The sequence below is a fragment of the Elgaria multicarinata genome, chromosome 5 (assembly GCF_023053635.1).
Source record: "Elgaria multicarinata webbii isolate HBS135686 ecotype San Diego chromosome 5, rElgMul1.1.pri, whole genome shotgun sequence".
Taxonomy (NCBI): domain Eukaryota; kingdom Metazoa; phylum Chordata; class Lepidosauria; order Squamata; family Anguidae; genus Elgaria; species Elgaria multicarinata.
This window is the reverse complement of record NC_086175.1, coordinates 66,952,964-66,966,884: the sequence shown is the minus strand read 5'-3', so window position 1 is coordinate 66,966,884 and position 13,921 is coordinate 66,952,964. Positions and strand designations below refer to the sequence as shown.

Below are 13,921 nucleotides of genomic sequence, written 5' to 3'. Positions count from 1 at the left end.
TTCTCTCATTCTGAACTTTGGAACAGGCAGAAGCAGTGTGAAGATCCTCACAGCTTCTGCTTTCTCTGAAGATGAGCACAGCCTTGCTCTCCTCCCCCAAGTCCTTTGGCATATGCAGAGGGCTTAGATGTCTTATGTAACACTGGACTTTGGGACAATCAAAAGCTTCTACAAGCTCCAAAGCGCAACACAATGAAGAGAACCACCCTTCACCCTTCCACATACAAATGGGAGAGGTATCATGTCATGATAGGAAGACAAACAAATCAATACCAACCATTAGTATAAGTACCAGTAATTCATCAGGACGGTGACCATATTCCATTTTTCTTTTAGCTTCTAAAAATATGTTAAAGAACAGCCTAATATAATGCAGAACTCTAAAATATTGAAGGCAAATCATATAACATCAGAGTCCGCTACAAACTAAAAACAAAGGTTCATTTTCTTATAACCTTTGCTGAATACTATCCACTTATAACATTAATTTGAGGGAGCAATAGTCATGGGATTGTCTCTGGCAGCCAACTCAGCAGATACTGAGTAGTGACCTCCCATAAGAATGTTATACCTTCACTGAAAGAACTGCATTGGCTACCTAGAGATGTGAAGGCCTGTGGGGGGAGGGGAACAGAATTCCCCCATCCCCATTTTTTTCTCAACCCTTCACATGTTTATCTTACCAGGCCAAGTTCAGGATGGTATTATTGACATTTAAGGCGCTAAACAACTTAAGACCACGTTACCAGAGGGAGCACCTTCTCCCATACCAATGTACCCATTCACTGAGATCTACAGATCAGAGCTTTCTGATTGTTCCATCATCTACATATGTAGATCTGATGGCAGTCAGGGAAAAGAGGGCCTTTTCAGTTGTTGCACCTGGCCTTTGAATTCTTTCCCTCCTGCAGTATGACAGGTGTTTCAGCATCTGTTGAAGAAATATCTGTTTAACTAAGCATTTACTGATTTTACTACCTAACTTATTTTATTGTAGAATTTTACCTCAATTTTAATGACTACCATACAGTCCCACCGTGGAATTTGTTAACAAAGGGCAGTATATACATATTTCAAATAAATGAATAAAGATCCTGTAGCATTTTGTCAGCAGATGAATCCTCACTTTCAAATCCTTTTAGACAATGAATACTTATTGTCTTAAATAATTCCATAAATTAAACTATGAGACAGCAGCATTAAAATAGACAAATATTATGAATGGTTAGTTAATTAACCAAGACACAAGGTAGTAAAGTTCCAAAATGGAAAACTCTTATGTCAATTTCACTGCAGGCAACACTGCTCTCCTGGGAGTACTGCTTTCCTTTTACCTAATATTTACAAAATCCACACTATCGCTACTACTTTTTTATTGCTAGAAATTTCCTCAGATGACATGCTGGCACCCTCTCCTCACTCAAGAACCCAAACAATCCCCTAACTATAATACTGCTACCTTCCCCTTCCTGGCTTATGCCCTGGAAACTAGAGCCTGCTTCTTGAAATTCTATTGCTGTTTATTTCCCTGAATTGCCCAGGACCTATATTGGTCCTGTTCTTCCCTACCATGAGTCATACATAAATCAGAATCTTGAATACGATGTACACTTCTGGTAGTTTTATACGGAAATACAATGGATGAAAACAAAAGAGAACAAAAATAATTAAGAGATGGAACATCATCCACACTGAGAAGCTTAAAAAATTAGATTGTAGTTCAAAGCTCAACCAGTGCTTAACTCCATCTAGAAAGAGTGCCGCTTAGGCAAAAAGCAACATGTGAGGAACTAATTCTGAGCCAGCAGTACCCTTCCAATTAGTTCCCCATTTAAAACTTCTCATATATTTCCTGAACAATGGTGCAAATCAGACCACATGTTAATTTACTAGAGTATTATTTCCATTGTTACATTCTTACAAGTAGGCTTTGCAACTCTATGACCTGGTTTACACATAACAGTGGCAAATTGTGAGATAATTAATTTACAATTTGCCAGGGCATGTGCCACTATTGAATATGCAACCTCTAATCAGCTGTATTGTAGGTTGATGCATGACATGTAAACCTGGACACTTTGGGTTGTTCATAGATTAAACATCCTGAGTTTAACCTACAATTAGTTATTAGGTTAATTCTGGGCTGTTTAACCACCAACAACCCAAATTTTCATCAGGTAAAAATAAAATGCCTATATTTGGGCAGAGAGTGAGTATTCATATCTGAGATATGATCAGATTGGTTCTTCATTTTGATAGAAAAGGCTCCTTTTCATGAGATGAAAAACTAAAATGAATGACCGTGTTTGACTTAATTTCCTACCAATTAGTAGGACTGTGACAGACCCATTAATTCCTTTTTAGGAGACTGTAAATGTAGGTTTAGTATGCTTAAGATGAGTTGTATTGCAACTATGTTAACTTTTAAAGAGAGAAAACTAGTAGTTGGATTTTTTTTAAAAAAAACCCAACTCATTTCAATTTTTAAAATCCCATTTTAAAAAATCATCAATTTTTATCCACAATGATGTGCCTGAAAACCAAACCTATCTACAAATGTTAATGCTTTGCTTTTGGAGTGGACAATTTCCAAGCAAATCACTTATTATTTATTTCTAATTCACCCAATAACCAATGTTCACTTGGGGAGCAACAGTGTGTGGCGCAGAACAGTCCTCAAGGACTTCTAACCCATCAGGCATTTATTTTCTCATAGAAGGAAGGCGAATCCAGAGGCCTCTAGGGGAGACATACACACGTTTTGCCTTAGATTAGTAGCCAGCTATCATTTATTCTTGTCACCAAATCTTCCCCACGTCCTCTGGCAATGGGGGAAGGGGAGGGAGGACGAGAATTGCATATCATAGGATCAGTCCATAAAACTGAAGTGTCTATATAAGTGCTTGACTTGAAATCACTGCTTCTGTCAGCACTAGTATGATTATTAGTATTTCATGAAGTTTTATCAAAAATCTAGAGCACAGGACCAGGCAAGATTTGGAACCATAGAACAGTAAGGGAGGAACATCCACACACAAGGTATTTTCAATACATTAACTCACCCAAATAATGGAGGCATTAAAACATTGATAAATTAAACCAATAACACTCAAGCAGACAAGCTATGCTATATGAAATTGCAAAATCCCTGGACCTCCATACCACCCAGTCAGCCAGTGTCATGAACGTAATAAGATCTTTTCATCAATCTCTTGATGAAAGGTACTACCTTTTTAGTACCAGATCACTGCCCCCACATGTCCAGTATCCAATATTACCACTGTTTAGCTCCATAGCACCGATGGGACCAACCACTATCGCAACAAGAATTAGCACTTCCTAAAGCAACCCTGGAAATAAGTCTAAACTTTCATTTCCAGAATGGAAAAGGTTAGCAAAACTCCCTTCTGTGAGCTCCGCTGACCTGTCCCATTCTGGAAACAAGAGTTTTCGCTCATTTCAAATTTGCAGGAAATGCTAGATTCTCATTGTGCTAATGGTAGATTCTGCTAATGCACAGACAGCATTGGATAATGCCCTGTCCGCAGGATGAGGTAGGCTAGAAGTCAAAATGAAAACACATCATATCGGGGGGGGGGGGGGGAAATCAAAGATTTCAGAGGAAAAAAATCTGGTTCTTGAAGCATAATTTCACTCCCAAGTAAAGCTTTTTCTAAATTTGAAGAAATTTATGTATTTTAGATTAAGTTTAAATAGAGCTTTTTGAGTAAGAAACAAATATATCTCTAGACATTACACAAACATCAAAATATGTAAATAAAGGGGAAATAGTTTTAAACTTATTGCTCCTGAATTGTCACAAGTCACGTCATTACCAGTGCAGCAAAGCACCCAAGACAATGCACATGTGCATTAATTGCTGGGTGTGCAATGATTGTATTGCAACTCACTCGTGAAACGCAGGCAGAGTGGAGCCACGGCAGAAGAACAGCACAGCACGAATATTTAGCTCTATCCCATGAAAGACCACCAGCCCACAATAATATATCAATGGAAAGTGTACTTAAAAACAAGTTCCAAGCACCATAAATGAAAAAGTTCCAATAGAACATGGACAGACAAAATAGCTATGGATCACAATGTAAAATGGATAAAGAAGTACAAGCAGACAGCACACTGAACAGAGTCCAACAAAGCAAACACCAAACCAAAGCAAGGCATAGCACAGCAATCAGTTTGCATCAACAAAAACAAGAAACATTGTAAGACGGCTGTAAAAGAAAGAAAAACAGAAAAAAGCAGCATAAGCAATAAGGCATACAAAAATTTTGATAGATGGACCAAGTCTTGGGGAATATCATTCGAGTATGATTAGTATAGTGAAAGGTAAGGAATTACTGTTAAAAGTTTAATTTCTACCCTTCACAATTTTCATTATTTGCATGAAGTGGCAAGTATCCCTGTTTCTAAGCATATAGCAAAGTTTTGTCCCAAGCTCATGACAAAGCAACCAAAACCACTCAAGCACAGAGGGCGGGGGGAGAGAAACAGAATAGTGTTTCATTCTGTTCCCTTACCTAAGCCTTCCCCCAACCTGGTGCCCTCCAGATGTTTTGGACTTCAACTCCCATCTGCCCCAGCCAGAATAGCCAATGGTCAGGAATGTTGAGAGTTGTAGTCCAAAATTTCTGAAGGGCATCATGTTAGAGAAGTGGCCTTGCCCCAACAACTATGTAACTCAAATGATGATATCCTACTGCAATCCAAAATTTAAATACTTAAAAGTTCATTAAATTAAGGAACTTACTTCTGAGTATTTGGGATCCACATGTCAATTAACCAAGCAGAGTCCCATTGCCCACAACTGGACTTAAACTGTGAAAATTGAACATGTATCTAAAATATCAAGACAGACAGAAATATATGAAGTCAAATCTGTATACAATAATTCTCCAATATGTTTTTCTTATAAAGGAATTAGAAAACTTTAAACATACATTGAGAGTTCATGGATACACATTTCCTGTTGTAATATGACATTGTGCAGAGTTTAAAAAGTTAATATGGTACACATGAAATAGTAATCTGGATTTAACTAGCATTCTAAAAATATAAAGTTATATGTTAATACATCAAGCAGTTTTCAACAAACCATCTTTGAAAGTCAATATAAATAAGACATCTCCAAGACATGATGCTGGTTTGTCCCCACTTCAAAAACAGTTACTTCAAGAATAGCTTTTAACATGTCATCGTCCAGAACACCTTTTCTAGTATCATACATGTTTCCAGATGTCTTAAAAGAACGTCGACCAATCTAGACAATAGACAACCTGTTCCTCCTTGGAAACAATTCTGAAAACTGTTACATTCTACATTTTAAATGCTATATCCCTTGCCCCTCACTATAAACACTGCTATAGTCTTAAGTAGCTATTTCTTTCCCCAATTCTGAATGTTTCTAATATTGGCCTTGTAACATTCCCAGTGTTTTGGAACAAACATAAGCGTTGATAACATAAGACATTTATTCTTTCTAAGATTTGTATCCTACCTTTCAATTTCATAATGAAGCACCCAATTACAGTCATGTGAATATATTGTAACGTTTATAATAATGATATCCTAAGAATCAAAATAACTTGTTCTTTTTCTTTGAAGCTAGCCTTTAGCAAGACACTGAACAGGCTGAAAGTGACAGAGGCAGATTGTGTGTTTTTATCTATATTTATTATCTATATGAAAGGCATGGAAAGGGATGAATTTAAAAGGTGAAAAGTTACTCTACTGCAGACTCACAAGTACACTCTTACAGCCCATCCTAAACATAACTAAGAAGCAATCACCACTGTTTTCAATGGGATATACAGCCAAGAAAGAATGCATAGCATTCTTACTTGGAAATAAATATCATTTCAAATCAATGGTGCTTACTTCCATGTTTAGGATGGGAGTGTGTTAGTAATTTCTCCAAATAAATAAATACATGAGGAAATTGCACTGCTGCGTGCTCCTTGTTATATTAATAATTTTGTTCAAAGCAATTCATAAATCTCAGTGATATACCATTCTTAACTCCAGATGAGATGAGAAATGCATTAATATTTTGAGAAGTAATTGCACCCATCTAATTTTAAAGGTAACATGCCTGTCCTCGTTAAGAAAAAATGTATTTCAAAACCAGCATAAAAGCATACCTACAGTTTAAGAAATTACTAGAACTATCTGCATCTCATGTAAAAGTTGTTTATTTTTCATCCATGTTTTCCTGAAGTGGAACAGACACTATTAAAATCCCAATCCATGAATTCAATTAAATCCCATTCAATTGAACTATGAATTCAATTAAATCCCATTCTTCCAAAGGATTCTTTCTAGCTATATAACTCAGTATGATACAAATGGAGGGGGGAACTAATAGGAACCAAGTAACACATATTTGCCTTGTATAAGTTGCTGTGGCACCAGGTATACAGTATACTATACAAAAACTGGATGGACTGAAGTGATACTATGGCCATGTTTCCCTTTTATATTCTAGACACAGGCAACTACACAGCCACACCCCCAAATTTCAAGTTTACGTCAGTACAAAATTCCAAATAAAATTTGTATCACAATCATATCTTAATATGCTATGCAAAATTAGGTTACTTGCAAAACAGCACAGTACTGGGAAAGTATTTAAATCAAGTTTACAGCGTCTTGAAAATCCTAACAAAATACTTTACTTTACATGTAACCTAATCCTATGAATATTTATTCAGAAGATCCACTGAGTTCAGTGGGATTTAAGTCACAAGTGTGCATAGAACTGCAGCCTTAAATTTCTTTTTCCATTCACATTTGGCATACATGATGGGTTCTGAAGTTAACCCCATCCCCCACTCCTGTAAACAAAACAAAAAACATTGCTATGGCTGCAAACCTGCTCTATTAAAATAATACAGTTTTGCCAATAATTTCTATAAAAATAAAATTGCCTCCTACAAGTGCTTAAGTATTCACAAAGCAATGCTATGTGCTCTAAAACTATGTCGAATATTCATAAATATACCAAGGAGATCGTGTTTTTCCGGAGTTACAAAAATTGTTTTTTAAAAGATTAAACAGACAAAGTGAACTGTAGAGTAGATTTTGCACAATAACTTAACTATGATGTTATAAAACACTGAACACACATAAAGAACCAACATATAATATTTCCGAACCTAACGGAGAAGGGATATATAATACTGAAGGCTTATCCTACAATAAGACGGATTTACTGAGAGTGCGGCCATGACACAGCCCACCTGCACCCATGACAATAATGTTTACAATGAAGACGAAAGCGCTGAGCCTGGTCGTTTAGAAACCGGATTCAGAAAGAAAGAGCCTGAGCAAGGCCTTGTTTCCTGGCGTAGCCCAGGCCTACACGATTCCAATCACTCCACCTCAGTAATGGCGTTCGGTGTGAAGTGAAACGAGAATCAAAAGGAACTAAATGCCGGGCGAAGCTGCGCCGGGAACCCTTTGACTTTGTTTGCCAGCTTTCCCAGCTATTTAAGGAGGGGGTCAGGCCAGCAGCCGGCCAGCTCTGCAGGTCATGTTCCCCCCACCCTCTCGGGGACTGCGGATACGGGGTGTGCGCGCCCCATTCTCCCGCAAGGCCCAGGACAGGGGCCGGGCAGAGAGAGAATGAGGAGTCGTCAGCCATTTTCCCTTCTCACTCCAAAACACACTGACACACGGACGAACAGACACTTCTCACTCCGAGGCACACTTGACACACGCACGAACAGCAGACACCGGGGTTCCCCCCACCCCGGACTCCTGCTTCCCCACCGAGTGCCCCCTTTCTTCCCCCGGCGGGCCACAGCAACCAACCCCTTTTCCGACTCGCTCACCCCCACACAGCGTCCCCTGTTTCCGCCGCTGCTCTTGGGTCTAGTGCCGAGGCCCGCTTCGCTCCCGGGCGCCGCTGCTGCTGGTTCTGCTGGCGATGGGGGGAGGAGGAGGAGGAGGCGGCTGCGGCGGGTGTGGCCGAAGACTTTCTCATCCCAGGCGGCAGGAGCCGCAGCAGCAGCAACCAACGGGGCTACGTCTCATGCCGGTGAGAAGCCGAGTTGTTGCTGCTGCTACTCGAGACGCTGGCTTAGCCTACCCCAGGCGCTGTAGGAAGACGCCCGCTGTCTCGCGAACCTGGCGGAGAGTCTCCTTTCGGGGGCGCCTGGGCGGCTTCCCCCCCCCACTTTTTTTTTTTTTTAGTTTTGCGTCACCAGCTGTTTGGTGCGGCCGCTTCCCAGCGGCGGCTGCAGTGCTGGCGTTCAGCGGCGAGGCCTGGGTTGGCGCTTTTTCCTGCCAGGCAGCTCCCGTTACGCTGGGCCGGGCCTGCAGTCTCCAGTTCCTCCCAGTCCGGGGGAATCAGATACGCTCAGTCCCTCGAGAAGGACGCGGAAGTATGAGATTCTGGGGAAGGGGCTCTGTTCGGCAAGGCCGGCTGCGGGAAGGCAACGGAGCCTAGCTCTGGAAGAGGAGAAAGAAAACCGCGGTGCGATTACGAGCAAAGTCGCGGCGAAGTCGGCGGCGGCAGCAGCAGCGACGGAGTGTCTGTGTCCCGGGCAATATGGCGGCTCTGGCAGGGCTCGGCCAGCAGCAGCAGCGCAGACTCCGATTCAACGCAGCGGCGCCGGCCCCGCCACCCAAACAGCGTCCGCGGCGGCGAGCGTGACCCCCTCCCTTTCCTGTGTGTCAGTCACTCCCACAGCCCCCCTTCCGTGTCCCCGAGGCAGAGCAGGCAGCAGCTGCAGTTTTACGCCTTGCCTTGTATGGGTGGTGGGCAGTGGGACAGGGGTCGCTGCCGGACTGTGGCGGGCGTCCCTGGCGCGGGGTGTGTGTGTGTGTGTGTGTGTGTGTGTCAGGCGGGGGGAGGGGCCGACTGGTGACAGCGTTGATGGGAGATGAGCGATGATGACGGCGGCCGAGCGGGGCCTGGCTTAACAGGGCCAGGCCGCGCTCACTGAGGCGGGCGGCTGCGCGGCCGTTTCATTTCGGTTGAGCTTGGTTTTGGCTCCATTGTGACCCGCGGTGCGAAGAGCGCCGCCGCGGAGAGCCCGGATAATGACGTCACCTTTCGTGCTCGGGAGGGGAGCAGAATTGATCCTCCCCTTCCTTTCCCCTCAGTCCCAGGGGCCAGCCAAAGGCTGACGCGTGGGTGGGGCGGGAGCGAGAGAGCTGGCTGCTGCCGAGCTGCTAAGGAGAAAGGGAAGTGGCATTTGGTTACAGTAGTTAGCTTTGGGGACAACTGAGCAAAGTCCAAGAAAGGTCTTGGGGCGTGATCAGCTGGAGCTTCCCCTCACTGCGCGGGTTAGACAGACAGACATTGCGCATCATTATTGCCAGAGGAAATTAGTCTGCATCCCTCTCGTCTGGAGAGAACCACCGGAAATAGCACTGAAGATAACTGAAGTAATGCTGGGTATAAAGAGACCTAATGTTTCTTTTTGTATTCTGCTAGGCAGAGAAGACGCACCTATGAGGATGATTTGTAGGAGTAAATAAGAAACAAGTACATGTTTTGCTCAACCTGACAGAATGTAGAAACATCACTAAACTCTTTGTATCCAGCATTGTTCCACAGACTGAAAAATTCCAAGACTTGGCAAAATCTCATATATACGGACTCTTGCTCATGAGCTCACACTCATTACTTTCCATCATCATTTCCCAGCTGGGGACTTTCATTCTTTAGAAGATGGTTATTGTGTTGTTGGGTTCCCAGATTCGTTGGGACAAAAAGCAGTGAACTGGCTGACAGGATGGCAACTTGCTAGTAGACATGAACAAGTAGTGATTCATTCAGTGATTTTAGCCCAGTTTTGGGTCTAAACCGATGGGATAGAATAAGAGCTGTGGTAAAGGTGGAACAACAATAAACTCTTTCAAACATACTTTGATCATAGTCAAATATACTTAAACTACTAGAAGCAGGAAATTGGCTTCCTGCACTTGGGGCCATAGCCACCAGTATCTGCTGAAGGCAGATGCCCCACCAGTGTGCGTGTCTTGCGATTTCCCTCACAGTTAAACATGTTGTTTGAGTGTCTACATGTTTCAGCTCAACTGAAAACTTTTCTCTGCATGCACCCTATTTCCTGACTCTATGATATATGTTTGGAGGTGTGATGACCAGAAGTGTACACAGTGTGGTTGCTCCATAGGTTTGTATAAGAGCATTATAAATATTGGCAAATTTGTTTTAGATCCCCAATATGGAAGTTGCCTTTTTCACAACAACTGTACACTGGGAGCTGGTTGGCATGTCACGGCAGCAGTTCCTGGGGTTTTTAACTTAGGAAGTGCAGGGACAAGTGGAGTAAATGTTATAAAAATTCTGTTTGCAAATTGAACTATACAAGTAGTTAAAAAAAGGGGGGGAGAGGTAATGAGTGGGGTACTGCAGGGCTCAGTCCTGGGCCCAGTACTCTTCAACATTTTTATTAATGATTTGGATGAGGAGGTGCAGGGAACGCTTATCAAATTTGCAGATGACACAAAATTGGGTGGGATAGCTAATACCCTGGAAGACAGAAACAAACTTCAAAGTGATCTTGATAGGTTGGAGCGCTGGGCAGAAAACAACAGAATGACATTTAATAGGGATAAATGCAAAGTTCTACAACTATGAAAAAGAAACCAAATTCACAGTAACAAGATGGGGGATACTTGGCTCAGCAATACTACAGACAAGAAGGATATTATTATTATTATTATTAATAATTGCATTTTTATACTGCCCAATAGCTGAAGCTCCCTGGGCGGTTCACAAAAACTAAAACCATTCAAAATATAAAACAAACAGTATAAAAACATGTATCTTGGAATTGTTGTAGATCACAAGCTGAATATGAGCCAACTGTGATGTGGCTGCAAAAAAAGCAAATGCTATTTTGGGATACATTAATAGAAGTATAGCTTCCAAATCACGTGAGGTACTGGTTCCCCTCTATTCGGCACTGGTTAGGCCTCATCTTGAATATTGCATCCAATTCTGGGCACCAAGAAGGATGCAAACAAGCTGGATCATGTGCAGAGGAGGGCAACCAGGATGATCAGGGGTCTAGAAACAAAGCCCTATGAGGAGAGACTGAAAGAACTGGGCATGTTTAGTCTGGAGAAGAGAAGATTGAGGGGAGACATGATAGCACTCTTCAAATACTTAAAAGGTTGTCACACAGAGGAGGGCCAGGATCTCTTCTCGATCCTCCCAGAGTGCAGGACACGGAATAACGGGCTCAAGTTACAGGAAGCCAGATTCCGGCTGGACATCAGGAAAAAACTTCTTGATTGTTAGATCAGTACGACAATGGAACCAATTGCCTAGGGAGGTTGTGAGCTCTCCCACTAGAGGCATTCAAGAGGCAACTGGACAGGTATGCTTTAAAGTAGATTCCTGGATTGACTAGGGGGTTACTTATAGGCTTCTATGATTCTATGATACATGAGCTGTATGCTCATCATTTCTGCTTTTGATTAACACCCCAAGATACTGGGTTGTTTTGTGACATGTGAACCCAGAAACTCTGGGTTGTTTATGGGTCCTTAGGCATTTGGCAGTATATAACGAGTCTTTTTTATCAGATCCTGGGCAGAATCTACACTATTGCTTTAAAGCGCCTTAAAGTGCTTTATAACAGTTTTGACAACTGTTGGGGCCCAAGACACACTCCATATACAGTTTTCAAAACATTTTCAAAGTGCTTTAAAGCAGTAGAGTAGATCCCCCCACCCCGGATAGCCTCCGGCTGAAAGTTTTAAATTGTTTTATGTATATGTTGTTGTGTGCTATCTGTTTTATGGTTTTATACTTTATATAAAGTATTTTAATGGTTTTTAATTTTTGTGAACCGGCCAGAGAGCTTCAGCTATGGGGCAGGATAGAAATATAAGAAATGAAATGAAACAATCCAGAATTAATCCAGTTCCTCATGATTTGTTTATGGGTTAAACAACTCAGAGTTTCACACATCACAAAACAACCCAGGAATGGGGCATTCTTGGGTTGTATATTAAAAACAAACAACTGTGCAGTTCAGATACTTTGCTCATCCCTGTAATTCCTGGATTAAACAACCCAGGAATTGCCACTGTGATATGCAAATGAGGTCTGGGTCAATGTTTCCATTGAACGTTTCCCCAAAACCCCAAGATCCCTTCCTTGATCAGTCACTGCCAGTTCAGATCCCGTCTCTTGTTTCACAATACTTTCTCCCCTTCCCTTCACCCTACAACCTAGAAATGAAGCAAAAGCAGTCCTGCAACTCTTTCTGGTTTAAAAATTCTCTGCTTGCAGCATGAGATGTAGAAATTCCTTCGTTTCTAGTGTTGTAAAGTTTTGAAGGTTAGATGCAATTTTTTTAAAATGTACATGTACTTGAGAGCTATAAGATCGCACCCTTGCAAATATTCCAGAAGCTATAACTCATTCTAATAACCTAATCAACTTTACTCTTTTTAAAGATTAGTTCTATAGTTAAGCAACAGTAAATCATGGGATGATTTGCCACAATAGTTTGAAATTTGGTATAGAAATTCATTTGTATTAGAGATAATATCCACGTTTCAGAGAAATCAGATAAAATAGCTGAGTTACAACAGATTTACAAATGAGGAAAGTAGGTTTTTTTCCTGGTTGTTTTTCACATTTTTGTTGTAAGAGGAAACATAGTTTAAACTTAGCTCTCTTTGAAGTTATAGAATTCCCGGCCCCCCACTCCACACAGAGAAATGCAAGTATGTTGCTGAGATGCAACTTCTGTTTAGTTTTTGTGCAATTGTAATATGATGATGTTTTCTACTAGGCCTTATGTAGTTCAAATGACGTATGCTTAGTAGCAACTGCCACTAGGGGACATAACTTAAATTTGTAGCTGGGAGGGGAAATAATTAAGTGAGGAGAGATAAAACTGAAAATAATTCAGTGAGGACTGAACCCCAGCCCCAATAAAGAGAAAGGAAAGAGGTTGGATAGGGGATAGAACAGAAAAACAGGCCTTTATTTGTGCATAGGCAAGTAGAGAGCCTGAACAGGTGGGAAAACAAAGGCTAGACAACCGACAGCGTAATCTAGGGTGTCCTACTTTACAGAGGACAGTCCTCTGAAGGTTTGTGAGAAGCCAGTGCTCTATTTGAAGGTATCCTCTGTTTTAGGATTGAGAGACGTGTGGCCCTCCAGATGTGATCGATCACAACTCCCATCAGCACTAGCCAGCATAGCCAGTGATGATATGAGTTGTATTCTATACCCCTTCCCTACTGTTTAAAGGACTCCCCATTCCAAGTCCAGTTTAAATAAAGAAGGAGCAGCAAGGCCCTTGAAGTTGCACAGCAATACTTAGCACCTGGACAGCACACTGAGCAGGCACTGGGGTAACCATGTCCCGCACTAAGGTGAGATTTATTGTATTCCTATTTAAATAGCGGTGGGCAACTTGTGGCCCTCCAGATGTTTTGACTTACAACTCCCATCAGCCATAGCCAGCCTAGCCAGCTGTAAGGGATAATGGGAGTTGTAGGCCAAAACATGTGGGAGCCCACAAGTTGCCCACCACTGATTTAAATCATAACTTTTTCTAAATTTGCATCGATACATATAAATTAGCATATGCAAATTCAATGCAAATCTCTACCCTTCCTTGTCCTCTTTTCATGATGCTTTTCCTTTTTTTTTTGGTGGTGGTGATTTAGTTAAATTTCAATGGAGTTTAGTCCCAGATAAGTGGATACAGGATGGCAGCCTGTGTGTGTGTGAGATGAGACTATGGAGAAATGGGATTTAACGGGCTGTTTTTGGCTGGATGATTGGGAGGGAGGAATGTTCTGGGAAGAGGAAATATGTGGGGGGGGTGTTTTTTTTAAACAACTCTTGTAAATAAAAGAAGGGGCTTACCCTTTGAGGACAAGACCTCTCCTCTGCAGT

At 41.7% G+C, this 13,921-nt stretch overlaps 1 protein-coding gene across 3 annotated transcripts in view; it reads right to left on the bottom strand.

Annotated features, from left to right (window-relative positions):
• Positions 1 to 8,339, bottom strand: part of USP9X (ubiquitin specific peptidase 9 X-linked) — a 94,136-nt gene extending 85,797 nt beyond the window's left edge. For 2 of the 3 annotated variants that reach the window (XM_063126530.1, XM_063126532.1), the window contains exon 1: positions 7,851 to 8,339. The gene's annotated coding sequence lies outside the window, so the exon portion shown is untranslated. Of the gene's footprint in view, positions 1 to 4,768; positions 4,841 to 7,850 lie in introns of those variants that run through there. The other variant, XM_063126531.1, reaches the window with a different exon arrangement.
• Positions 8,340 to 13,921: the final 5,582 nt, after the last annotated feature.